General features: G+C 40.6%; 1 pseudogene; it reads left to right on the plus strand.

Annotated features, from left to right (window-relative positions):
- The first annotated feature begins 20495 nt into the window (after nt 1–20495).
- On the plus strand, nt 20496–25709 carry LOC143645282 (beta-1,3-N-acetylglucosaminyltransferase radical fringe-like; annotated as a pseudogene).
- Nucleotides 25710–26481: the final 772 nt, after the last annotated feature.

Below are 26481 nucleotides of genomic sequence, written 5' to 3' on the forward strand. Positions count from 1 at the left end.
CCCATTTAAAGTGTACAGTGCAATGTTTTTTTTCAATGCAATGTTTTTTAATATACTCACAGAGGTGTTTCACCATCACCAAAATCAATTTTAGAACATTTTTATCATACCATTAGCAGTCATTCGTTTTCAATTCAAAAAAGGAAGTTTAAACTATTTTGCAAAAGGTCTTAGGTTTTGACTGACTTACCAGGTTATCAGCACAAAACTTTCAAAGATTTTGCATAATATGGTAACAATGTTATCACTGTTATATTTAAGGAAAATTATTCCGGTAGGACATATAGTATAGAAAGGAAGTAAATCAATTTTCACTCTCTTTTTCTTATTCTCTAAGTCTCCCCTAATTCCTTATATGCATGAGTATGTTTACACTGTTCTTTTCATCATATTCCACAGAAATTTCTTTTTAACGCTTCAAGCAAACTTGTAAATATTTACTAAGCATCACATGCTCCCAACTGGGTTATTTTCTTTTCCTTTGATTGAATTTTGTTCTTTTTAGAGCACAGTAATGATTATCTGATGCACTTCTCAGAACTACTCTGGAGATTAATGTGATAGGGATTATTATCCCTGCTTTTGAAGAAAGCACAGGGTCCAAAATGTTAATGCTTTTTTATGAACACACTTAAATGTCAGAAATATAATTGTTTGCTGGGCTCATGTCTTTAAAGTCTGCCTTTTTCCACCTTATCCCAGTTACTTCCTGAACTGTCAACCATGATCTCTCTTCTGTTTAGTCAGTAAAAATAAAAACCCTTCCCTCCACCCAGAAGTATAATTTGGAAGGTGTTAGTATATACGATATGATTATATATTTGATATGATTATATCAGACTTTTCTAGATTTGTTTAACATGTTTTAGAAACCCAAGTATAGATTTAAGAAATGGATTAGGAAATCGATTATGTTAAATAACTTCAAAGATAAAGTTTTCTTAGAATGTATTTCACAAGAAAACCACGTGAGCAATATGCCACAGAATGTGACAATTTAACCCTATGACAATATCAACTAGTGTAAACACTATCACCAATCTGGAAACCCAAACTCTTAAGCTGATCATTCCTAATAATCTACTTTTAACTAATAACCAATTCTATTATTCACATCACTACCAACTAATAAACATTTATAGGTTATAAATACCATTTCCATGCACCACCAGAGAGCAATCCTCATGGCAGCTTTCTGAGGTAGAGAACTGAAGCTAGGAAATGTACAAAGATTTGTCCCTGTTATTGGAGTTACAGGTCTTCTAACTCCAAATAACAGGGACATTTAAAAGGACTAAAATACATAATCATTTTCTCATTCTCTTGATCTTCAGTGGAAGGCCTCTTCATCAAATTAGATTTAGACAAAGTTCTATTCCCAATGCAAGTCTTTGGCATAGGTCCCTGATTGGCACAAACTTGAAATCCCAAAAGGGTGCTTGCTCTGTTTCTAATGAGCCATGGCTGATACAATTTAAAGGGCACGAAGAGAAACTATTTTTGCTTCCACTTGAATACCAATTTCCAACTGCACCAATCATTTTGCATCATGAATGGATGATTCTTTTCTCTACCTTGCTGATTTTTATTAAAAGCCCAGGAAGACTGAAGCCTAATTCCTTTTGCTCTTGAGCATTCATAGAAGGGGTAATTGTTAGGCCAATAATTCCATATCTCCAGGAGATATGGAAACTCTGGACGTGGGCAGCTTCTTTCACTCCTTGATACTTCTTTATTTCAGTGCCACACTGCTGGCTACAAAGTTTTGACAGTAATAGACCATGGTGTTTCACTAAATATGTTTTTAAGTGTTGCCAAGCATTTATGTCAGAAATATAACCAATCTAGTGAGAAAGTCCCAAAGTAAATATATGGGATTCAAAAACAGGGAAGAATCTCCTTGGAATGAGAAGATGCCCTCCAGAAATCATATCAGAGTGCTTTGGATATTAATATCCATATGCTCAACACTGCAGTCACCTCTTTTTATTATTAAAAGGAAGATGGCAGAGATGGGTTTCTCTAGGAACAGCCCTAAGAGTAGCAAGAGTACAAATGGAAAGTCATTTGCTATGTGCCTAAACAGTTAACAGAAATAAAACTGAACTAATTGCTCTGTCCCTTTATCCTTAACCTTGTCTGGAAAATCAGGTGTGAATTGAGAATGACTTCTCAGAGCCCTCAAAGTTCTGTGCCAGCTCTTGGCTGTAGGAGGAAGCTCAGCCTGGGTACAGCATCCTACCTTTTCCACACTTTGCTCCATGACAGAGGCTTCCTATGCGTTTGGAGGACACCTCAGCCAACAGTCCAAAGCCTATCCAGACACTTCCAAACAATCTTCCCTGAATCTTCCCTGAGGCTTGGAGGTTAGTACGCCATCCGTGAAGTCTGCTCTCAGGGGCAAATCCAGCTTTGCAAGCTTGTTAGGGTCAATTGGGGCAGGACATTCTTGTGTCCCAGGCATCTACAATATGATCTACAAATGAGCACCAGCTAAGTGTGTGGGCACATTTCTAGGACCCCACTGAAGTCTTGCCGAGCAGGAAAGAATGTGGTTAGAAAAGAGTCACAACAGACCTTTTAAAGAGCAGGATACAAGACTGGTCCCCATCATGCTAAGGTCTAAAGGAGGTATTCAGCTTCTACCCTGCTCCGTAAAATGAACGGAAATCCACTGACTGCCCTCTGTGAAAGCTCTGACTTAAGCTTCTAGCAAAGATGGAATGATAAAAATTTTAACTGAGTATCTTCCAGGCGCCATGCCCTATATTAAGCATCAGGAACACAGATTTAAAATGCCAACATGTCCCTCAATGAGCTTAGTAAACCAGAATAGACAGAGTGTGGGAAATGAAATTACGTTCAAGTTTAATATGATTATCAAAGGCATAAAATAGTGACTGAAGGGAGCTAGTTTCTAAGTTACCAAAAGGTAAGAAATAACAGCTAATGATAAATGAAGAGACGTTGATTCAGAGAAGTTAAGTGACTTACCCATTAGTAAGTGAAAAGAAAAGATTCAAAGCTAAGTCTGCCTTTCTACAAAAATCTCATGTTCTTTCTACTTTTCAGAAACTATTTGTTGAGGTATGGAACTTCTATCATAGATGTTCACTTTCATCTTTTCTCCTTTATTTTCCTTCAACCATATTTTTAAGGATCTCTTTTTAATAAAAATGCCTTCTCTTGCATTCACTCCTTACTCTACGTTTCTCTGGTCCTTTCAGAAACAGGATCATTTATTGTAGTTCTGCTCTTTTCCCCTTTCACCACATCCTGTCAAGCTGCTCACTTCTTATTCACTTAGTACCATGTCTCAGTTTCTGAGGGCTACTGTTACAAAGTATCACAACTTTGGTGGCTTAAAACAGAGACATTCATGGTCTCACGGTTCTAGAGACTAGAAGTCTGCTATCAAGGTGTCAGAAGGGCCATGCTCCCTCCGAAACTAGTAGGATAGAATTCTTTATTGCCTCCTTCTAGCTTCTGGCAGTTTTCCAGCAATCTTGCCAGTTCTTGGCTTTTAGCTGCAGCACTTCAATCTCTGCTTCAGCAGCCACTTGGCACTCTCCCCTATCTCTGCATCCAAATTTCCTCTTCTTATGGGAACACCAGTCATTTTGGACTAGGGTCCACCCTAATCCAATCTGGCTTCATCTTAACTAATTACATCTTCAAAGACCCTATTTCCAAATAAGGTTGCACTCAAGGAATGAGGGTTTAAGATGTGAACATAACTTTTGGTGGGACACAATTAAACCTATAACACTCATTCTTTCCCAACTGCTCAGACTTCTAGAATTCTGATCTGTGAAGCTCAGCAGGAAATACTGCTTAGGTAGGCATTTGATAGGAAGAGAGAAACTTTCATTCAAATAGCCAACTCTGTTTCCCCTACGTGCCTCACTTGGCTCATTACCCACTTTTTTATTTTAAAAAAGTCCTTTCTTGCAAGTTTCATAGTAGGTGATTAGGAAAAGAATTAAGTGATGTGAATTTCTTAATCAATTTCACCCTGAAAGGATCAGCAAGTTGTAAGAGAAACAGAATTTAAGGAAATTAATGTCCTATCTAGTTTGAACCTTTCTCTGCATCCACCAGGCAGGCCTTTGTATTCAACACGGTCAGCGAAAGTGAGCAATTAATCAGTCAATAAATAAAACATTAATCAACAGTCATATCTGTTCAAATACTAATTATTATAGGTTGTGGAAATGGTAGCAGCATTTGCAATAACTCTGGAATATTACATCTTCACAAAGATAATATAAAATAGCTCCCATTTATAATGTTCTACCATGTTCCAGGTATTTTGTATTTATAATTTCTAATGTCTGTATTTCACTGTGAGCTATTCCTGTCTTCATATAACAGTCGAGAAGAAGAACACACAGAGAGCTAAAGAAACTCCATCAAATTTACATGGCTTATTAGAGGTAGAGTTGTGATTTGAAACCATCTGTGTATCGAGTCCATCTTGCTACTGGGACATTCAGCTTCTCAAAGGTAAGTCAATTAAATATGTTAACAAAAATGCATAATCCTCCTAAAATTTCAGGGGGCAAGACTCCATCCCACTGCTGGAATAGTACCAGCTTATTCTTTTCCTATGGAACAGAAGCTCCATAGTTCCTGGTGTGATTGCCTAACATGGTAGAAGCGCCAGGAAAATTCTTGCAGCGAGGTAGACTAGGGTTAGAATTTTGCCTCTCTTTTATGTTTGGCCCTTAGACAAGTCACACAACCTAACTCTCTGATAACTTTTCAGAGAAAAGTATATTGCTGATATGCATTTTAGTCTAGTTTAGAAATGCAAAAGAAAAAAAAAAGTAACTTTATCTTCCTTCAATTCAGCTGACTTTCTGTTTTTAGCTTTCATTCTGAAATACTTTATCAGCCATTGGATGTCCCCACTCCCACCTTTACAGAACGTGAGAAGGTATACAAAGGGATCATGGTGAGTACAGATGAGTGGTTCTAAATATGGTCATCAGGACCAGCACCCACCAAGGCAATCGCTGTTTTCTGTTCTATTTAGACTGATGCATGAAAGTCACTATAAAGCAGTGTTTCAGTTTACTAATGCTGCTAGAATGCAATATACCAGAATTGGATTAGCTTTTACAAAGGGGACTTATTGGATTACAAATTTACAGTCTAAGGCCACAAAAATGTTCAAACTAAGGCATCCAGAGCAAGATACCTTGACCCTGAAGAAGGGTCAGTGGTATCTGGAAATTCCTCAATCACACGGCTGCCTCTGCTGGTCTTTGCCTACTGGGTTGGTTTCAACATGGCTCTCTCAGCTCCCACTAGGCCAACCACTGTTTTCTCTTATCTTTAGACTGGTGCATGAAAGTCACCCTAAAGCAGTATTTTGGTTTGCCAAAGCAACTGATTTCTCCTGGGGTGTTTTCTTGCTCTCAGCTTCTCTCAGCTCTGAGCTCTCTCCAAAATGTCTCTCTCTTAAAGGACTCCAGCAAGCAGAGTAAGCCCCACCTTGCATGGGTGAAGTCAAATCTCCATGGAAACAAGCTAGTTAAAAGGTCCCACCCAACAAGAGTTCTGCCCACTCCTATGTTAAAAGAACATAGGCTTTTCTGGGCTACATAACAGAGTCAAACCAGAGTGTGCAGTCCATCTGCTGGTAATTCCCTTAGCTGCCTTCATACCATTATGGGGCACTGACTCTAAAACATGCTGGGAAAAGATCCTTTGAGAGGTTAAGACCTCATCTGCCCAGACAAAGCAGTTGCCATTTGTCATGGTCAGGTTCATATATCAACTTGGCCAAGTGGTGGTACCTGTTTGTCTGGTTGGGCAAGTGCTGGCCTGTCTGTTGCAATGAGGACATTTCATAGAATTAGGTCATGATCACGTCAGCTGCATCCACAGCTGATTCCATTTGTAATCAGCCAAAGGAGAGTATCTTCTGCAATGAGTGATGCTTAATCTAATCACTGGAGGCCTTTTAAAGAGGACTCAGAAGAGACAGATTCTATTCCTGCTTCGGCTGGCGAGCCTCTCCTGTGGAGTTCATCCAGACCCTCCATCAGAATCGTTGGCTTCACAGCCTTCCCTGTGGATTTTGGACTCTGTGTTCCCGCAGTCACATGAGACACTTTTATAAATTTTATATTTGAGAGTGTTCCCTGTTGACTCTGTTTTTCTAGAGAACCCTAACTAATACACCATTTCTCCCCTTGGGTTGAAATATGGCACTTATTTTATTTTTGATGATAATTCAAATGCATGTTTTTTTTCTTTTTACTAAGATACATTATGTATTCATATATCATATAATCATTCAAAGTATACAATCAGTGGTTCACAGTGCATTCATCATCACAATCTATTTTGAACATTTTTATTATGCCAAAAAACGTTAAAAAAAAATAAGAATAAAAGTAAAAAAAGAACACCCAAAACATCCCATACCCCTCAAGCCTCCTATTGTTTGTTTAGTCTTTGTTTTTGTTTTTGTTTTCTTACTCATCTGTCCATCCACTGGCTAAAGGGAGTGTCAGTCACAAGTCTTTCACAATCACATGGCTCTATAGTTATTCATCTTCAAGGATCAAGACTATTAGATTACAGTTCAACAGTCTCAGTTATTTCCCTCTAGCTACCCCAATACACCAAAAACTGAAAGGGGATATCTATATATGCCTAAGAATAACCTCCAGAATGATACTGAAACTTTATTTTGTTTCATTTTTCTTCCCCCATTTGGTCGAGAAAACTTTCTCACTCCCATGATGCCAGGAATCAGGCTCATCACCTGGAGTAATGTCCCATGTTGCCAGGAAGATTTAAACCCCTGGGAGTCATGTCCCATGTAGAGAGAGGGCAGTGAACACACCTGCAGAGTTAGCTTGGAGAAGGAGGTCACATCTGAGCAACAAAAGCTGTTCTCTGGAGTGACTCTTAGGCATAATCATACATACACTCAACTTATCCTCTGTAGGAATAAGTTTCATAAGGTCATGTCCCAAGATCAAGGGTCTGGCCCATCAAATTGGCAGTCCTCAATGCTTGTGAGAATATCAAGTCTTTCCCAGGTGGAGAAATTTAATATTTCCACACTTTTTCCAAGTCCCTCAAGGGAACTCTGCAAATACTTTTTAATCTTCTGCCCAGATTACTCTGGGATGTAATCAGGGCATCACACCAACCTATACAAGCCAACAAGATCTCACTCTCTACTCAAGGTTCCCTGTAATTATGGTGTTTGAATGAACTGACCATACAAGTTAAATTAGGGTGCTACTGAAAATATAAACATTGTACCAAATAAACATCTTTCCTTGGGTCTCACACAGAATCCCAGAAGGTCCTAACCTATGATTGGGCTCTCACCTAGCATATTTGTCTCCCAGAGGGCTCATTTTTAAACATATTTCTCCTCTATACATCAAAATTTTCAGTAACAATCATGAAAATACACAGGTATAATAATGGTCACAAAGGAAATAATGCCAGAAAATGGTCAGAAACAATGGTCTCAGAGTGAAAATAGAATAGAATTCTTCGAGAAGATGGGAAAGTTTTAGTAATGGAAGGCAGGAAGGATATTATAACATGGTGAGTAGTTCATATGGGAAATTTTGCATTGTGTGTGTGTGCATTCCTACAATTAAAAAGAAGAAGGGCAACTAAAAAGACAATGGCAATTAAATGCACTACATGATCCTGGACAAAATCTAACTAGGGAGGAGAGAAGGCTCATAGGGACATTATTGGGACATATGAAAAATTGGATTATAGACTCTAAGCTTTATATCCATGTTAAATTTCTTGGATTTGATTATTGCACTTATGGTAGTTATACAAGTGAATACCTTAAATCTGAGGAACTGTATATGGCAGTATTAAGTATTCAAGTAGCATGACAAATACAACCTATATCCAAGTGTTCATAAAATGGATTGATAAACATATAGACAGAGAAACAGAATTATGGCTAGATGGACTGATAGATATGATACAACAAATAAGGAAAAATGTTGAAATTGGATCTGAGTATCCAGAGGTGGGAGGCAGGGGTATGTTGGAGTTCTCTCTATGAGGTTTGTATTATTTTTGTAACTGTTCTGTAAGTTTAAAAGTATTTCAAAAGTTTTTTAAAAGTCCATTGCAATTGTGTTCTGGTGAGAAAAGACATTTGCTGCCCTCACTGAGTACCTACCTGAATCAGACTAATTGGACAGTTGGCTTGATTTCATCTGTTCATCTCCTTTTGCCCTCATTTTAAACCACACATCAACAACTGGACCCAAGCCACACCAAAATCCAGTATGAAGTGGAAGTAGCAGGACCAAAATCTACCATGCATGATTGCATAAGAATTTCTATCTAGCAGCACATACACAATATGAAAAGTCTCACATGCTTGAATGTTCTCTCATATTAAATAAAACATCCCTATTTTACTTTTAAAAAATGAGGATTACTAATATTTTAATGTTCTATTTTCTGGGTATAAAACATCCCTTTCTCTTTTACTTTAAGCTATCTATAACTCAGAACAGTATAATAGACTAAACTTATATAAAGAAAAATGAAATATTATCTTTTTCTCCCTGCTTGATGTCTCCAGAATTTGGAAATATTTCAATATTGTTATTTGCATAGGTTCAATCAGAATCTGTCCTTCTTGGTAACTGTATATAATTGTAGATTGGCTTAAAACCAAGGTTTTTAAGTAAATAAGACTCTTTTATAGGACTAAGATTGACTTTATAGAATTGCTGTTAACAAATCCCTCTTGAGAAAACTGCCCTGGTCCTTAGCTTACAGTATTCCCAGCTGCATACTGCTGGAAATGAAGTATATCAGAAATGGGTTGGCTTTTATAAAGGGAATTTATTAAGTTATAAGTTTACCATTCTAAGATCATAAAAATGTCCAAACTAAGGCATCCAGAGAGGGATATCTTAATTCAAGGAAGGCCAATGGGCCAAGAACACATGTCAGCTGGGAAGGCACATGCTTGGTGTCTGCTGGTCCTATGGTTTCTGGATTCAAACAGCTTCCTTGCAGGCATTTTGCTTCTACATCTCCAAAGGCTTCTGTCTGTGTCAGCTCTGAAACTTTCTTCAGAATGGTTCCCTCTTAAAGCACTCCCAGTAAGTGACTCATCTTGAATAAGTAGAGACCCATCTCCATGGAAACCACCTTATCAAGAGGTCCCACCCAGTTGCAGCCGATCACAGCTCCAAGGAAACAACTTAATCAAAAATACCCCAACCAATAATATTGAGTCAGGACTAAAGAACATAGTTTTCTGGGGTGCACAACAGCTTCAACTTGGCAGACCAGCTTTACAAGTGAGTAAAGAATGTCACTTCCATAAGATTGGGGTGGGGTGGGGGTGGGGTTGGGGGAAACTCAAGGAGAGGAATTCACCCATCCTCAGGTTCTGCACATAGTGAAATCTGGTTGTGAGTTCTTGGTTTAGCTTCCTGGCCTGGAGAGGCTTTTAAACATTCAATCTGAATTTCCTTATAAAAGCTTCCAAAAAAGCAAACAAACAAACAATGGTCTATATGCTAAATTACCATTCTTGTTGCACCTGTGTAAATAATCAGACCAAATTTAATTAAGCCAACCTTATTTTATAATCCAGAATAATCTTTCCTTAGGATTATCTTTGATTAAATGGAGGGTGACTATAGAGCAAAATTTGGTATTTTAATAGAAAACTATACTGCACTCCTACAAGTTATCAGATTGTATTCCTGTTCATTATCTTTGAGCTATTTTATATCTCTTTGGAAATTACAGGTAACTGGATAGCTTTGAGACCTACCTATAAATTGGACTTGATCCTGTCATCTTACATATATTGTCAATTCTTACTGATTTTTCAAGTCTTACAGTTTCCTTCAGTATCTGGCTAAAATTTGCTAAACTAAGATTTTTAATTTTCCTTCCACTTTCCTGACTTGAGACCACTAAAGACTAACACCTGCCTGCCCAAATCCTCATTGAGTCTAGGTTGTTTTGCATCTGGCCTTTTCCCTAGGTTCTGAAGGAGTACAGCAAGCTAAAGCTTGATGATTTGATATATACCTACAAAGGACTCATGACTTCAGCAGACTACACAGGAGCTGGATTTATCCCTGGACAAGCCAGTCCTGGGTTAGTGTGGTCTAGGAAAATGCATAAGCCATACATGCCTTTATGAGAAATAACTATGGTTGTGAAGCACACCTACATCTTAGCTTCAAGAAACTCAAGGAGCAATGCCACATAGTCAAAAGATTTTCATCCACTATCTTCTTAGACTTTAATACAGCCTCCCTTAGGCATGTTTCCTCTTCCTTTAGATACACCCTTTTAAGATCCCTGAACCCTAAAACAATTGATCTTTTGCCATCACCTCTCAGCAAATGATTCAACTTATCCTCCACCAATAAGGAAAAAAGTAAAGCCAATTGACGTAGTTCTTCAATGAAAACATGGATTTTTGTTTTTGTTTTCGTTCTTGCTACCAGCAGGAGGGACTGGCCAAAATCACTTTTCTTTGCCTTGACCAAGTTGCCAGCTGTGAGACCCCCAAGAGCTAGGGCCACCTCCTAATCCCCAATACTTGTGGGTGTTAATTTAGCAAGGTTCATGCCTCGTGCTGCCCTTTCCCACTTCCTCCCCTGCCCTGGCATCCTTGAAACTAATCTTGGGACTATGGGACTGCAGAGAAAACAACTCAGAAAGCGGAACAACAACAAACAAAAAAATGGGGAAAGAAAACTCCAGGTACTAGCGGTTCCAAGTTATCAACCTCCTCCCTGACCTCCCAGCCCCCTCTTTCATCAGATGCCCTCACCCTGACTGTAAAATTCAAACATCTCCCAGCCTTCTTCCGAGCTGAGTTCTACTCTCTCCCTTACCACAAGAGCTACGAATAACATTGGCCTCGCCTGCTTCACACTGCCCCATGCAGTTTTTCTTTGGCACAAACAATGGATTGGTTTAACAACAGCTACTTATTGACTCACAGTTTCAGAGGCAGCCAGTCTACAAAGAGAAGGCGTGGGCAAGGAAATGTTTTCTTCCCGATGTCTCTGTGGCTTTCTGGTGCTGGTTTGCCCCAAACACAGAGCTGGTCCCTCGCTCCTCGGGTCGGCTCTTCTGGCTCCAGCTACCTTCCAGCTTCTGCTGCCTCCTGGCTTCCAGTTTCTTCTCTTTATAAAAACTCCAATAATATGGATTAAGAACCACCCTGATTCAGTTAGCTTCATTTTAACTAAAAATAACATCTTCTAAAGGTCCTATTTACAAAAAAATTCACAGCCACAGAAGCCTGGATTAAGATTAAAAGTCTTTTGATGGGGTACCTAATTCAACCATCACATCTACGAGTATCTCATCTCAAGACCCTTAATTTATTACATCTGCAATGCCCCCGTCTTTCCAAATAAGTTAAAATTCACAGGTTTTGGAAATTAGGATGTGGCCCTAGCTGACTGAGGATTAATCGGTGCCATTAGAATAACTGGGAATTCCCTGAATAACTTCCAGGCAGAGTACAATATTTACTGAAGGATAAATTTCTAAAAACCATGTGCTAATTGGGAGTTTTCATATGTATTATTAAAACTCAACAGTATGAAGAATACCTAGGGCATGAGATAAGATTCTACAAAGGTCCCATGCACTTGGGCAACTCTCCAAAACCTACAACCTCCAGATAGGTCCCTGGACCAGATAAGCCTCTCCAAAACATCAACTAGTTTCATCCCCTTATCCCATCTTATCAACAGCTCCTTCCAACATGAAGAAGTTAGAATGGGTACAGTCCAAATACCCCTCAAGGGTGAGAGAAAGCTCAAAGTTGATGGTGAAGTTATACAGAGAAGGTCAGGTTTAACGAATGAGTATGAGTGCTCAATCATTATACTGATATTTCCTTTAGCCTCCAGTATTTTAGAGCAGCTAGAAATAAAAACCTAAAATGGAATTGTAACCCATACCAAACTCTGAAATATCTTCAACAACCAATTGTCGCGATGTACTTTGAAATTTATTGCTTTTATGTATATATGTTACTTAAAGAGAAGGAGGAGTGTAACAGAAGATAGGATTTAATAAATGGTATGACTGCTGAATCATTATATTGATATTTCTGTTGGTCTCCAGTGTCTTGGAGCAGTTAAAATGAAAAATGAAAAATTGTGAAACTATAACCCATACCAAACTTTAAAATCTGTTCTATAACTACTCGTCAAAATGTACTAGGAAATTTATTGCTTTTTTGTATATATGATATATTTCACAATAAAAAGAAAGTTAAAAAAAACCTCAACCATAACTGCAGTAATTATTTAGAACTTGGACTAGGAAGATTTTGTTTTTAACGAGGAATACGCATTTTATCCCTGGAATTGTTTTAGAATCGCTCGCACATGGTCATAATAAACAGCATATATTTTGCTGGCTTTGTTGTTGTTTAAAATCTCAACAGATAACACACCCCTTGATCACCTGCCCTCAGGGCAGATCCTGGGCCCTCCCCGCCTTGCTACCTTGTTACCACCGCAAGGTACAAGCTTGTCTGTTTTCCAGGCCTTTAAATGAACTTGCTGTTTTGCTACATCCAGGGACTTGGGCTGGACTGGGGAGGGAGGTTGTTGGGAAGGCACCTTCCTATGGATTTACCTCCATCTCTATACTCATTTCTGATTCTCATTTCCCTTTCCATCCTAAGGTATCTTTGCTGCATGAAAGGTAATGAGTAATGAGAGTAATGAATCGGTGGGACAAGTAAGACATAACCTTCTCATTCTACTTTCCCCCAAGCTTTTCCTATATGCCAACAATTAAATTCCTTTAAGAGCTAACATACCCACTCTGATCCCAAATTCACGTTTTAGTTGCATCTTCATATCATGACTGTTGGACTAATATGATGTATGTCCTGTGCTACTCTAAAATTCAAAACGTAAAGGACATCTCTTTAAAAAAGCAAGATTTTTATTTGTGAAGACTTCAAAAGAAACATCTATGAACTCTTGAAAAGTAAGTTATAAAAATTCCTCTTTGTTCATGTTTCATTAGTCATTCATCTCAAGATGACTAGATGAGGTCTAAATAAAAATTCTGTGTCTAACACTGAGTTTCTACTTGTCTTCCACAATTTCATTTCTTATATTTTCCACACAGCTGCAATTTCCTCTTTTTACATTGGCTTGTATTATAAAGTTTCTCTATTGTCTTGGATACTGTATTCGCAAAATCTATTTGTGACAATATTCATTCAAGATTTCTTCAATCTTACATGTGTTTTCTGGCAAGATCTAAATTTTGCTTTACAGGAGGAATGGAAAAACAACTTTGACAAAGGGCAGCCTTCTGGATTAAAATGTAATATATTTTAATATCATATACTTATATATATTTAATTCACATATATATATGGCCTTTGGGGGATAGAACAAGAGGGGAGAATATAACTGTCAGCATGAAGAACAGTGAAGAGTGCAAGTAAGTACATCAATTATGACCATTAGAATGTCTTCCTAATAGAGACATTCATAATGCTTTAAAATTCAGCAGTAAGTAGAAAAACTCATCTGGCAGTTAATTTATTGAATGTAGTTTCATTTCAATAGAGGAAACAGAGAGAAAGGAAAATATGTGCAGCCCTTTATGTCAGTTTTTAATATATATTCTCTCTTTCAATATTTGCATTAATCCTGGCAGATGAGTGTTGATATCATCTCTGTTTTACAGAGAGGGTCAGCTCCTCCTCTAATATGGTCAGTTCCTCCTCTAATATGCTGTCTTTTGTAATGTTTATCACAGATGAGACTGTTCATTTGTTGTTGATTCCTCAATTGTTTCATCTTCTCACCTCTTTATTAGTCTGGAAACTTAATGATGCCAAAGACTATTATCTGTTGTCCATAAGGTGTTTCCAGGGCCTCACACATAGTAGGTATTCAATAAATATTTATTGAATGAATGCAATGGATGGATGCATCAATATTAGAAAATAACAGTAAGTGATTATGTGTTTTTCCTCATTTGTTTCTGGCAATTGCTTCAACTCTGCAAGATGAGCTCTTAGATAATGTTGCCAAAGGAAATGATATACCTCTGTTCTGAATTCTGGGCCATTTGAAAGGCCCTTATTGATGACATTTACACCAATCCCAGGAATCCTGTCATCAATCATGTAGCATGCCCCAACGTTCACCTGCTGTATCTATAGTTTGTCATTATTACTCATTTATGTGCCTGATTTGGGACACAATATTGAAACCCTGGGAACTTTAAAAGAGACCTGTTTCGGCAATAATGGATATGCAGACTTCTCCCCTGGCATCTATAAATGGAATAACTGTGGTAACAGATGCCTTCTAAATTTGTCAGCAAAAAATATATAGCTATTTAAATATTTCATCAGATGACCATGGTGGCTTAAAGGGCATTCCAATTATCTGAGGTCAAATAGTACAGGAGCTTAATAATTTCTTCCTGGTTGATCAATTCATGTTAAAGCCCTAAGATCTATCTGCACATACATACTCCTTCCTGGGCAAGCTTGGGATGGCGTCCTAAGCATTTTTGGAATTAACTTCGTCATAGCATCACCCTTCTCCTACCTAGCCCTGCCTCTCCAGGTGTAAACTCAGCTTTTAGGGAAGAACCCTCCTATCACTAGACTAGCCAACGAAGGAGGAAAAGAATGTCTCCTTGACAATAGATTTTCTTCCTACTTAGGTCCTTAAAGGTATAAAAAGTAAGCCAAATACCAGACTAATATGCTATCCTTGGTAACGTCTGTTTAGTGATTCTTCAATTGCTTCATGTTGCCACCTCTTTATTAGTCCGGAAACTTGATGAGGCCAGGGACCTCATAAAATATACTTTTTTAAATGATTACAGGGAAATTCATGTAAGATCAGGTCCACAGCTGAGAGTGAAGAGGAGTGTTAATGGAAGACAGGCAGCACTGGGAACCTTTCCACACCTCTTCTGAGATAAACATAGATAACACTTTCCTTCACCTTAAGTAACCCTCTCTTCTGGGTGCCTGAAATATGGTAGATAGATAAATCGGTGATATCTCCACATCTTTCAGTAGTCTTTAGCAATGTATAGGCTGATCAAATTTTAAAGCCAGAGTACATTTGGGGTCCATCAGAATGAGGCAGGATGCATATTTCTCCACTACGCAGTGCTGTCCACATGGTTTGGATACCATTTCCAGAGACCTAAATACAGATCGAGTCCAGCTGCAGATTACCATTCTTCTAGGTCAAAGCTTTGCAAAAGGAGTACATTTTAATTAAAAAGTTGCTGAGTTTACATTGCTTAACCATTTCTCACAAACAATCATGTGTATCAATGATGATGGGCTGGATTATGCTGCAGTGACAATACCAAATATCACTGGCCTAAAAGAACAAAATCACACCTCTGGATGGGTGGCTTCTCATGCTATTAAGTGTCACTGCAATATATGTTGATGGAGCAGTCATTATCTGGAGAGAAACAGCTGTCATTGAAGAAAGACAGAGAAAGTTCTGTAGGGTCTTAAAGGTCTCATCCTGGGACCTAGTAATAAGAGGTAGCTTCCTAAACTTTACACCCAAAGCACAAGCAAGAAAAGAAAAAAATACATAAATGGGAACTTCTCAAAATCAAATGCTTCTGCACCTCAAAAGACTGTCAAAAATGTGAAGAGGCAGTCAACTCAATGGGAGAAAATATTTGGAAATCACATATCAGACAAAGGTTTGATTTCCTATGTATACAAAGAAAACATGCAACTCAAGAACAAAAGAACAAGCAATCCAATTATAAAATGGGCAAAAGGTATGAATAGGCATTTTTCTGAAGAGCAAATACAGATGGTTCAAAAGCACATGAAGAGATGCTCATTTTCACTGGCTATAAGGGAAATGCAGATCAAGACTACAATGAGATACCACCTTACACCTGTAAGAATGGCTGCTACTAAGCAAACAGGAAACTATGGATGCTGGAGAGGATATAGAGAAACTGGGACACTTATGCACCACTGGGGGGAATGTACAATGGTGCAGCCACTATGGAAGACTGTTTGGCGGTTCCCTAGGAAACTAAATATCGAGTTGCCCTATGACCCAGCAATAGCACTACTTGGTATATACCCAGAAGAGCTGAAAGCAATGACACAAACAGACATTTACACACTGATGTTCTTAGTAGCATTATTCACAATCACCAAAAGATGGAAACAAACCAAATACCCATTAACAGATGAGTGGATCAACAAAATGTGGTATATACATACGATGGAATATTATGCAGCAGTAAGATAAAATGATGTCTGAAGCACATGGCAGGATGAATGAGCCTTGAGGACATAATGCTGAATGAAATAAGCCAGATGCAAAAGGACAGATACTGTATGATTCCATTTTTATGACCAGCATAAAGCCATAATCAGAGGCTTATAATACAGAATATAGGTGACTTAGAGATACATAGAAGGTAGAGATGGGTGAATCATTAGCTAATGAGATTGAACTACAATGCAAGGGAATAGATAAGAGTTAAGGTGATTCTCTAGTGGGTCTATAAGTAATATTGTCATATTGAAGATGAACAACATTGAAAGGAGTTGTATAGACATATGTGTCCCACTGACTTACACTAGAAATATGAATGAATTCTTTTAAGAATTACTTCAAAGATATGATTCTTGTATAAAGAGTGTTTAAGTTCAGGATATAGGGGGGAAACTGCTATTGCATACTATGAGCTGTGTTCAAAAGGAAACCATCAGCACTACCATAGCAACTGCAGAGGTAAATAATGGGGTGAGGGAGAAGAGTTAAGAGGGGGTTCAGATTTCCTATTTGGTGAGGGTGTTTTTATTGGTTTTCTTTCTCTTGGGAACAATGAAATTATCTAAAATTGAGAATGGTGATGGACTGTGGACTTTGGGCCCTCTACATGATGCCCAATGAATGCAGGTGGCTGAAGGATGCACTGATGGAGAAGTAGCTTGGCAAACAATGGTGTATACTTATGAACGAAGGTTGTGCTGTTACAAAAAGGAACAATATTGGGAGGCATGAAATGATGTGAATGAACATATGGGACACTTGGTAAGACAAAATAAGCCAGAAGTAAAAAAATCAATAATGGTATGGTCACCCTTAGAAAATGCTTATAAGAAAACAGGGGCCTAGATTGTAAGATTTTAGAGTGGACACATTAAGTCTGGATGGTGATTATTACTTCTGGATTTTGAGAGGCTGTTTTATATATATGACCTGATATTTAGAGATAAGAACAAAACCAAACAGGTTGGGGTTAAAGTAATTCAGAACACAGGGGTAAGGAAGACAGTGTCTCTATTTTAGAACCACACATTCTCTTTGAGACCAATGGAAGAAAGGTTTATTTGATCTGGAACTGAAATTTTCTGTAGTGCATAATCTAATTCAACCTACCTGCATAGTTCATTTGAACAACTGAAACACAGGAAGCACAGAATATGAAAGAGGTCCTTTAATCCTGTATAGATTATTGTAATGCCTGGAAACTTCCTAGAGTTTATTAAGCAGATAATCAGAAAGTATTGGCAAAGTCCCCTGAGGGAAGGGATAAAGACTACAGAACTATTAAACCTTACCATCAGGGAATCCCCTGACACTGTGTCAAACTTTAGGGATACCCAAATCAATAGGCCATACCCTTGATCATGAAGCTTACTCTTGTGATGCTTATGCAGGTAGTGGAGAAGCTTATACTACCTATAGGCATGCTTAAGAGTTATTTCTGGAGGACCTCTGTCATTGCTCAGATATGGCCTCATTGTCTTTAAGGCCAACTCTGCAAGTGAAATCATTGCCCTCCCCCCAAGTGGGACATGACATCCAGGGGTGAAAGTCTCCCTGGTAACATGGGAGAGGACACCCAGGGATGAATTCAGACCTTGCACCGCAGGATCAACAATTCCATCCTGACCAAAAGGGGGAAAAGAAGTATAATTAATAAAGTATCAGTGGCAGAGACACAGTTCAAATAGAGTCGAGAGGCTAGTTGGAGGTTGCTCTTTTGCAAGCTTCAGGTAGATCTTGCTACCTATTATAACCTGCCAACTCCCAACCAGGGCCATTCTAGCCAATCCTAACAAACACCTAGGGTCATATATAAGATTCTACAAGGGTTCCAGGCACTAGAGTAACTTTCCAGAAACCTGCAACCTCCAGATGGGTCCCTGGTCCAGATAAGTCCTGAATCTTAGCCCAGTCTCTCCAGAACATCAAATTGTTCCATCTCCCTCCCCATATTAGTGACAGACCCTTCCAATATCAAAAATTTTGAATTTCCATAGCCCAAACAATCCCAAAGAGAGGTAGGGAAAGATCAAAGGTGATGGTGGAATTATACATAGAGGATAGCACTTAACAAATGAATATGAACGCTGAATCATTAAATTGATATCTCTTTTAGTCTCCAGTATTTTAGAACAGCTAGAAGTAAAAACTTAAAATTGTGAAATTGTAACCCATGTCAAAGTCTGAAATATGTTCTACAACTAATTGTGGTGCTGTGCTTTGAAATTTACAGCTTTTTTGTATATATGTTATTGTTCACAAAAAAAGAAAAAAAATCGATTGTGATGATAAAAAAGTATTTAGCTCTCTGGCCTCCTATATTCTGGAGCAGCTAGAAGGCAAAATATGAGAGGATCATATGGTAGCCCATGACAAACTCAGGGATCTATCCTGTAACCACTTGTTAAAGAGTGCTTTGAAAGCTATTGCTGTTTTTTTTAATTTCTTTATGTTGTATATATGTTATACTATACAATAAAAAAGGTCTAAAAAAAGTCTCCTGAAAATAATGCAATTTACTTTTTTTAACTTTTGAACATTCTGTTCTGCATATATAATCAGTAATTCACAATATCATCACATAGTTGCATATTCATCAGCATGATAATTTCTTGGAACATTTGCATCTGTTCAGAAAAAGAAATAAAAAGACAACAGAAAAAAATGCATACATATCATACACCTTACCCCACCCTTTCATTGATCACTAGCATTTCAATCTAAATTTATTTTAACATTTGTTCCCCCTACCATTTATTTTTATTTTATTTTATTCCATACGTTTTCCTCATCTGTTGATAAGGTAGATAAAAGGAGCATCAGACTCAGTTTTCACAATCACACAGTTACATTGTGAAAGCTATATCATTATATAATCATCTTCAAGAAACATGCAGCACATGTGCATGTGTGTACTGCAACACAGCTCTACATTTTCAGGCAGTTCTCTCCAGCCTCTCCATTATATCTTGACTAATAAGGTGATATCTACTTAATGCATAAGAATAACCTCCAGGATAACCTCTCGACTCTGTTTGAGAGTTTTGACCTATCCTTTGTGAGGTTAAGTTTCATATGAACAAACCTCAAGATTGGGGAATGCATATTACTTTTGCTCATCACTTATTAGACAGAACTGTCACTTGCCCCACCCAAATTTGGCAGGCCAATAAATATAACTCTATCCAGTGACTAGAAAGTGAGAAGGTAGAAATGGTTAATGAGCAGCATCAATAATCACCACATTGTATGAGGCTTTAATAGGCAGGTAGAATAAAGAGGTGAGCAGGCATCAAAAGGGGGATTCTCTCATGGAATAAGGCTTAGGGGTGAAGAATTTATCTCAGTCTGCCTGATATTGGGCTTTCATTCTTATGGATTCCTTTGTTGGTATTTATTTCCCTTTTTCATTATCTAACATTCTTAGTGCTGGTCTATATTATCTTTTGTGTTAGAATATTTGATAGGCTCTATTGGTGGTAGTGCATAGCTGATTTTTTTCCCCCTTGTTTGCTCTATATGGTATAGGAAGCTCCCTTGGTTCTTCTCCTCTATTGCCTTTGAAGTTGGGATGGCAACCACTTCTGACTCAGAAAAATCATTGGTGCACTCAAATTAATAGGATCCTAGTTAAAAAGATTTTCTTATGCTGACTGACCATTTTCTATCCAGATTCCATATAAAATGTGATAAAAGCACTTTGAAAATTAAGAGACTGATCTGTCTCTTCAGACATCATGAAGCTCGAGAGCAGAGAAATCACTAATGTCGGAAAAGAGATCCACCAATATAAATTGGAAAGTATACATCTTTGAGTTGTATTTGAAAGTCTGTTTCCCTCTCCTTATAATATTGGTGCAAAGCACAATCTAAAGGCATTTTCTAAGATTATGCAAGTAAGAAGATTGAGCTTTCTTCTGCAAATTATTGGGTCACCACTAAACGCTGGCAGTTACTGAGAGGATGGGACATAAAAGGAAATGAAAAGAAGAGAGGCAATAAAAATTGGGATAAAATAGAGGGGAAAAGAAAATACACACAAGAAAGCATCACAGATTAAATGCATTCCTTTCTTCTCACATCAACTTTGGCACTGAGGAAAAAGACAGTTATTGCCTGGCTCTCCCACTGCCTCTCCCAGTAAGTGCAGCGATGGCACTGCACCCAGGGCTCCCCATCACTGGTCACTGCATCCAGCGCTCTTCATCATATAGCTCTATGTTATTGAGGCGCTCCTCGTCAGAAGGACAGGTATAGAGGACTGCTTAATCAATGGGGCTTTATGGTTAGAACACATGGAAGTAAAAGAAGACAAAAACAAAACAAAACAATAAACTCTGTTGCCTTCCTGAAAGCCCAGCCTTCATAGAAAACCAACAAATGTTTCAGGAAACAATGCAGTCGATGTTATGCATGACATAATCTTTTTCTCCAACTTGGCAGCAACTTGGAAGCCCTCCACCGCACTATTAAAAATTTTCTTCTTCATTACAGTGATTAACTCAATGCATATCTACTTCTAGTAATCCTACTCCACCAACTAAATTCTCTCAACTCTATTGCACAGACGCTGCTTGTTTGCGCACCTGTTTTATCACAAATGCTACTCTCACTGCTTCAGCTTACTGCATTTCTCTCTGTTTCATTTTGTTTTTGTCTCTACTACCTAATGCTGTTATACTCTGTAATATATATCCATGCAAAACTCTCTGAGACGGGACTGACTGAGGAACTATTCATACTGAAGAGAGCTCACCAAACCAAACCACCCAAGTGGTGAACAGCTTTTCAACATTATCCAGTAAAAATACTGCACATAGGCAATTTAAAAATTTTTAGTAATCATCTTTTAAAATAAGGAAAATAAAAAGATATAATATTATATGTAAGTTAGATAAAAAATATCATTTCTAAATGTGACACAAGTTATGTATCAAGTACTTAGTAACCACATGTGGCTGACTTCCACCATATTGGACAATACAGCTTAATATCATAGTTGAGTTCCAGGCAGAAAAAGTGATGAATAACTTTACTCTCTGTTGAGAAGAAATATCGGAGAATGGTTATTTTCAAAGGTACCTGAGCCCAATATAATTACTTATCATCAAATTTTAGCACTATCCTTTGTCAGCTATATAGCTTTGGGAGAAAATTTTTACATTCCTAACTATCAATTTCCTCATGTGTAAAGTAAGGACTGCTATTGGCTTATGTATCTGTCATGGCCTTGACTGGAAGGAAATGACATACTCAAGAAATGTTAATAAAGGGACTCTTTTCAGAAGGATGGCAAGGTTAAGGGAATCAACAAAGAATGCTGATTAGACTTAGGGACCAGAAAGAGAAAAAGCTTTTTCCCACTCCCATTCTGGATTTAAAGGATATGTTGTTGCCAGAACTGGGTTGAGCATTTGGAGGCTGGGAAACAGCCATCTCACAAGAACTGATGGTGCTCGCCCACTTCCAGGATGATAGTGAGGTTGCTGAACTCTTTTCTCATGCTCCCATCTCCTAGCAGTGCTTCTCACCTGGCAAACCCAACCAGAAGTCAGGACAAGTGATGAAATCTGTAGAAGTCAATGCTCTAGGCACAGAGCAGGATGGAGCATGAACCTGGGATGGGGGTGGGGAGTAGCCCAGTTGACAATGGCTGGCACAGTTTATGATGAGGGTCAAATGAAAAAGAAATCTATGTAAAGCATTTAGCATTAGTCTGGCACATGGGACACACTCAATACATATTAACTATTACCATTATTAATAAAATCATTGTTGAGGCTCTATACTCATTTTTGGTCACCTTTGTGATCAAGGTGGGGAGGCTATGGGTGGGTTAGATACTCAGTATATGGTGGCCTCCTGTCTGACATGCGCCCCGACCTCTCCTTATAATGCACTGACACTTCCTTTCAGACACTAAATATCCAGCCAAACTTACTGACCCTTCAACTTCTCTAATTATAAGCAGTCCAATTTGAGGAAAATCAGTTCATTAAAAGCCTATTCCATCTGCCACAAGATCAATTTGTCAATGACCAATTTACCAAACTTCCAATTTGCCAGATTCACCAAGTATATCAATTCCATGAAGACTTATTCTTTTCTTCTGCTTATGACGCTTAGGGAACTTTCTATTTCATGATTTGGCAGGTTCTAGGAAGGTTGAAAAGAATTAGAAGCCCTGTTAAAACCACTGTGTTAGCTGCCCTTTCTGTTTTTGTTTTTTTTTTTTTAGCCCCTTCATCTCTCCTCTCACTCTGTCCTTGCTTCCCCATTTTCACCATCTCCCACCTGCCTCTCCCAGACCAAGTCTCGCCTTCTCCAGCTGATCTCTAACCTGAGGCTGACCTATGTGGACAGCATCAACTGGGGTCAGTCATTCCACTTCAGGAGAGAGAATCCAGTGGGAAGCACTACCAACAAAGCAAACAAAAGAAGACGTGAGATGTTGGGATGTTTATTCCTACGTGGTAGAGCAACTGGCTCTCCACACAGCTCTCTCCGGGAACCAGAAACCTCTCCCTCATCTTACATTCTTCCCCTTTTTACAGGCCTATTTGAATTGTCCTCATCTGAGAGTGCCATTTGTTTTCTCTTGAGACTGTTGCTGAAACACTTCTTTACTACCCCCCACCCCCCACTCAGTGCCCTTCAGTGGCCCCATTTCCTCCACTCAGTGTTCTCCACCCTTTCAGGGAGCAGTGGCTAAAGATTCAACTGTGAACCGTGAGCTGATCCTCCTCTCGCTGCTGCAGCTTCCTTTGCTTGCCGGAGACACAGGGGTGGAGAGAGGGACTGAGCATCGGAAGGAAGAGACTAAAAGTAGAGAGATGGGAGTGAAGGTGAGCATAGCAGAAGAACTGAGGGGAAAGGAATAAAAAAGGGAGGGCCCGTCTGAAGTTGAAAAGGGTTGAGACGAGAGCAGGAGAGCTCAAAAGTTAGTCATCACAGGGATTCTAATAACCACAACCTCCGCCCTGTCGGTATCCATCCATCATGAGTTGCTAGAGACTCAATAAGTAGCTTCATACATCTTCTAATTTGGTAAAAACCATTTAATTGGTTTTTGACCAATTGAAAAGCTGTTTCTTACACTTTATTATTTTGCTTACTCCCCCCAGACTCCTCACCTTCCACCATTTTTCCTTCTGCAAACGCCACCTATTAAAATCCAGACTCAGCTTCAATTTTGAAACCTTCGGGACAACATGAATATTTTTCTGAGATGGAACTTTGGGGCACATATCTTAGTGCTCTATCTCCTTTAGACCCATCTACATGTCTGTCATACTCCATTTATTAGGTGGTGAACTTCTTGAGGATCTGAAATCTTGCCATGACTCTATTTCTATCTCTTGCTTGGGGCATTGTAATTAAAAGGGGAATGATCATTATAGGTATTTGCGTGTGTTTATTTCTGAATTCACCCTATTATTGTCCCTTTTGCGAAGCTCCTTTGTTTCCACAGCAGGCAGTATTAGAGATAGAATTCTGACAATGCTGGAAGAACTCTAACCTTCTGATCCCAAGATATGCTGAATACTCACATTAATTGTCTGTTTTGCTGACATTTAATTGTCCATTCTGCTGACATTTCTCTCCAAGTGGATGCCATTTTCTTCCAGAAAGGCTCGGTCAAGTAAAGTGAGGCAGGCTGCTTGAAAAATCAAGCACGCATTTTGGCCAGGGAACAGAGGCTCCAGAGTCTTTCGAATGCCAGCCTTAGAAATCATACCTGAGCAGGGAAAGGTGTGCCCGGACAGAGACCATGTGCTCAGGCTACAGGGCAGGTCCTTCAGAATCTGCTCCACTGTTTCCTGTGACTAGTTACTTATCTAAAGGAATATCCCACTTGGCAAAGAGTTTCTACATTGCTTATCGCCTCAAAGATACTGAGTGTAAATGATTTGACCCTGAAATAAAGCCAGGATTGACGAAGCCTCTAGACCACAGATGCAAAAACAAACCAACAAACCCAAAAAAGAAACCAACAAGAAAAGTTTCAGTCATAGGACCTCTTTAAAACTATATTTATTTTTGAAAGCAGTACAGAGTACCTTAAGTGCTTTTACTCCAGCTCTGATCACTGAAATCTTTGCTTACAATAAGTAAAAAAAAAAATAATAATAAAATAAAACAGGGCTCCGGCCCTATGCACCGCCTGCCTCGCGCTGACTGAGGCCCTGACCGCGCTGCTGCTGCTGCTGCTGCCACCGCGACCCCAGCCAGGCGCCCCTGCTCCGCCCCCGCCGCCCCCGCCGCCCCACCGGCTCCGGCGGTGCGACGACGTCGCGGTCAAGACCACCCAGAAGAACGACGGGCCGCGGCGGGGTGCTGCTGCGCACCTGGATCTCCCGGGTTCGACAGCAGGTCGGCCTCATCGCCGGGGACCCGGGACCCCGGGAACCCGCCTCGCGGTCCCCCGCCCCCCGCCGCTGCGGTGCGCCGGCCGGAGTGGCGGCCCCTCCCCGGGCCGGAAGCCCAAGCCCCACGCGGGAGCCCCCGGGCCCCCGCGCCCCCCCACCCCCACCCCCACCCCGGGCGCCCCATCTGATCTCCTGGCGGGGCGGCACACTGCCGGGGCCGAAAGCTCAGAGACATGGCCAGAAACTTTGCGAGCAGGCCAAGCCCTAGGGATGGTGGCAGCGAGCGCCAGGGCTGCGGAGGTTTCCCTGCACCCCGCCGGGGGCCGTCCCTCATCTCCCCGCACCTCACCTCTCGGGGCCACAGCGGGGCCGTCTCCCTCCTGAGGCCCGAGCTCTGAAGTTGGGCTGGGGACAGACCCGTGGTCCTCTCCAGGCCCTGGACCCCTGGGGAGCGCCCAGGACGCCCCCTCGGTGCCGCGCAGGGCCCTTCCTCCCCAGCCTTTCATCCTCACTGACGGGGAAGATCCTGGACCCCAGCCGCGGGGAGGCAGCCACGCCAGCACCACCTGCTCCACCGCGCACCCGCCAGGCGCTCTGCTGCGACACGTCGGTGGAACAGGACCAGGTCATCGATTCGGGCGCTAGTGCTTCTACCACGGGGTGACGACAATTGTGTGACCCCCAAAGCCCTGCTGCATCTGCTGTCTACCTTCTCACCCAGCCTGGATGTCCACCTGGGCCGGCCCAGCCTGGACCACCCCATCCAGGCTGCCGACAGTGTCCAGGGAGGCGGGACAGCGGCCACCATGAAATTGTGATTTGTCATCTCCTGATCAGGCTGGGCCAGCCCGGGCAGCTGCACCAGCACGGCCGAGAGGGTGCGGCTGCCGGATGACTGCACGGTGGGTGGCATCGTGGGGCTGCTGGGAGCACAGCTGCTGCTCGCTCGCAACTCCACTCGCCCCTGGAAAACCTGCGGAAGCTGGTTCCCCCATGATGTGACCGACCCCTAGCAAATATTCCAAGAAACTTCCCCCACTGGCAACTTCCAGGAGGGCCCTTGCAAAACTAAACCTGCCTCAGCCCAGGTGGCAGTCGAATGATTGTCTCTGCATCCCCTCCTCCTCCCCGCTCCTGCAACTGCATTCCTGCTATAACTGCCCTCGTCCAGCATCCACCCCACTCCCAGCAGTTACAGTCCAAACAGCTTCACCCTTATAATGAGCTCCCCTTATAGGGCATCCGCCCTCCGGCACTTAATGCTGCATGACTGCAGCCGGGGTTAACTTTTAAACCTCACCGATGAAGAAATGCCAGCTTCCATCTTAGTCCCTTGCTTCCAACCAATAAACACCTGCCAAATTCCCGCTCCCACGCTAGACAAGGAAAACCCACCACTTTCCCTTTCCCTATTTCCTGCCAACCATCCTGTACAACCTGTACTCCGTCCCCTTCCCCGTGCTGTCGCCGTCCATCAACCCACTTGCACACAGTTTCACAATAAAGCTCCTTTGGCCGAGTTTGGTCTCTTCTCCTCCCTCCTGGTGGAGAAACCTATCAGTCGCCCGCTGATGCCCAACTCAGCACGTCACCCTGAGCTACTAGGGTCCTGCGAACTCCCCTAACTAGTGAACATGGACCGGAGACTTCAGCCTGCAGCAGGACCCCTTGGTTCAAGTCCCTGCACTGCCTTCCCCACCCAAACAGGGACTGGTGTCCCATGTGGCTCCCCCTACCCGGGCACAGTGGAGCAGGAACCCCTCCCGCCT

Source organism: Tamandua tetradactyla, chromosome 8, assembly GCF_023851605.1.
Source record: "Tamandua tetradactyla isolate mTamTet1 chromosome 8, mTamTet1.pri, whole genome shotgun sequence".
Classification (NCBI taxonomy): Eukaryota; Metazoa; Chordata; class Mammalia; order Pilosa; family Myrmecophagidae; genus Tamandua; species Tamandua tetradactyla.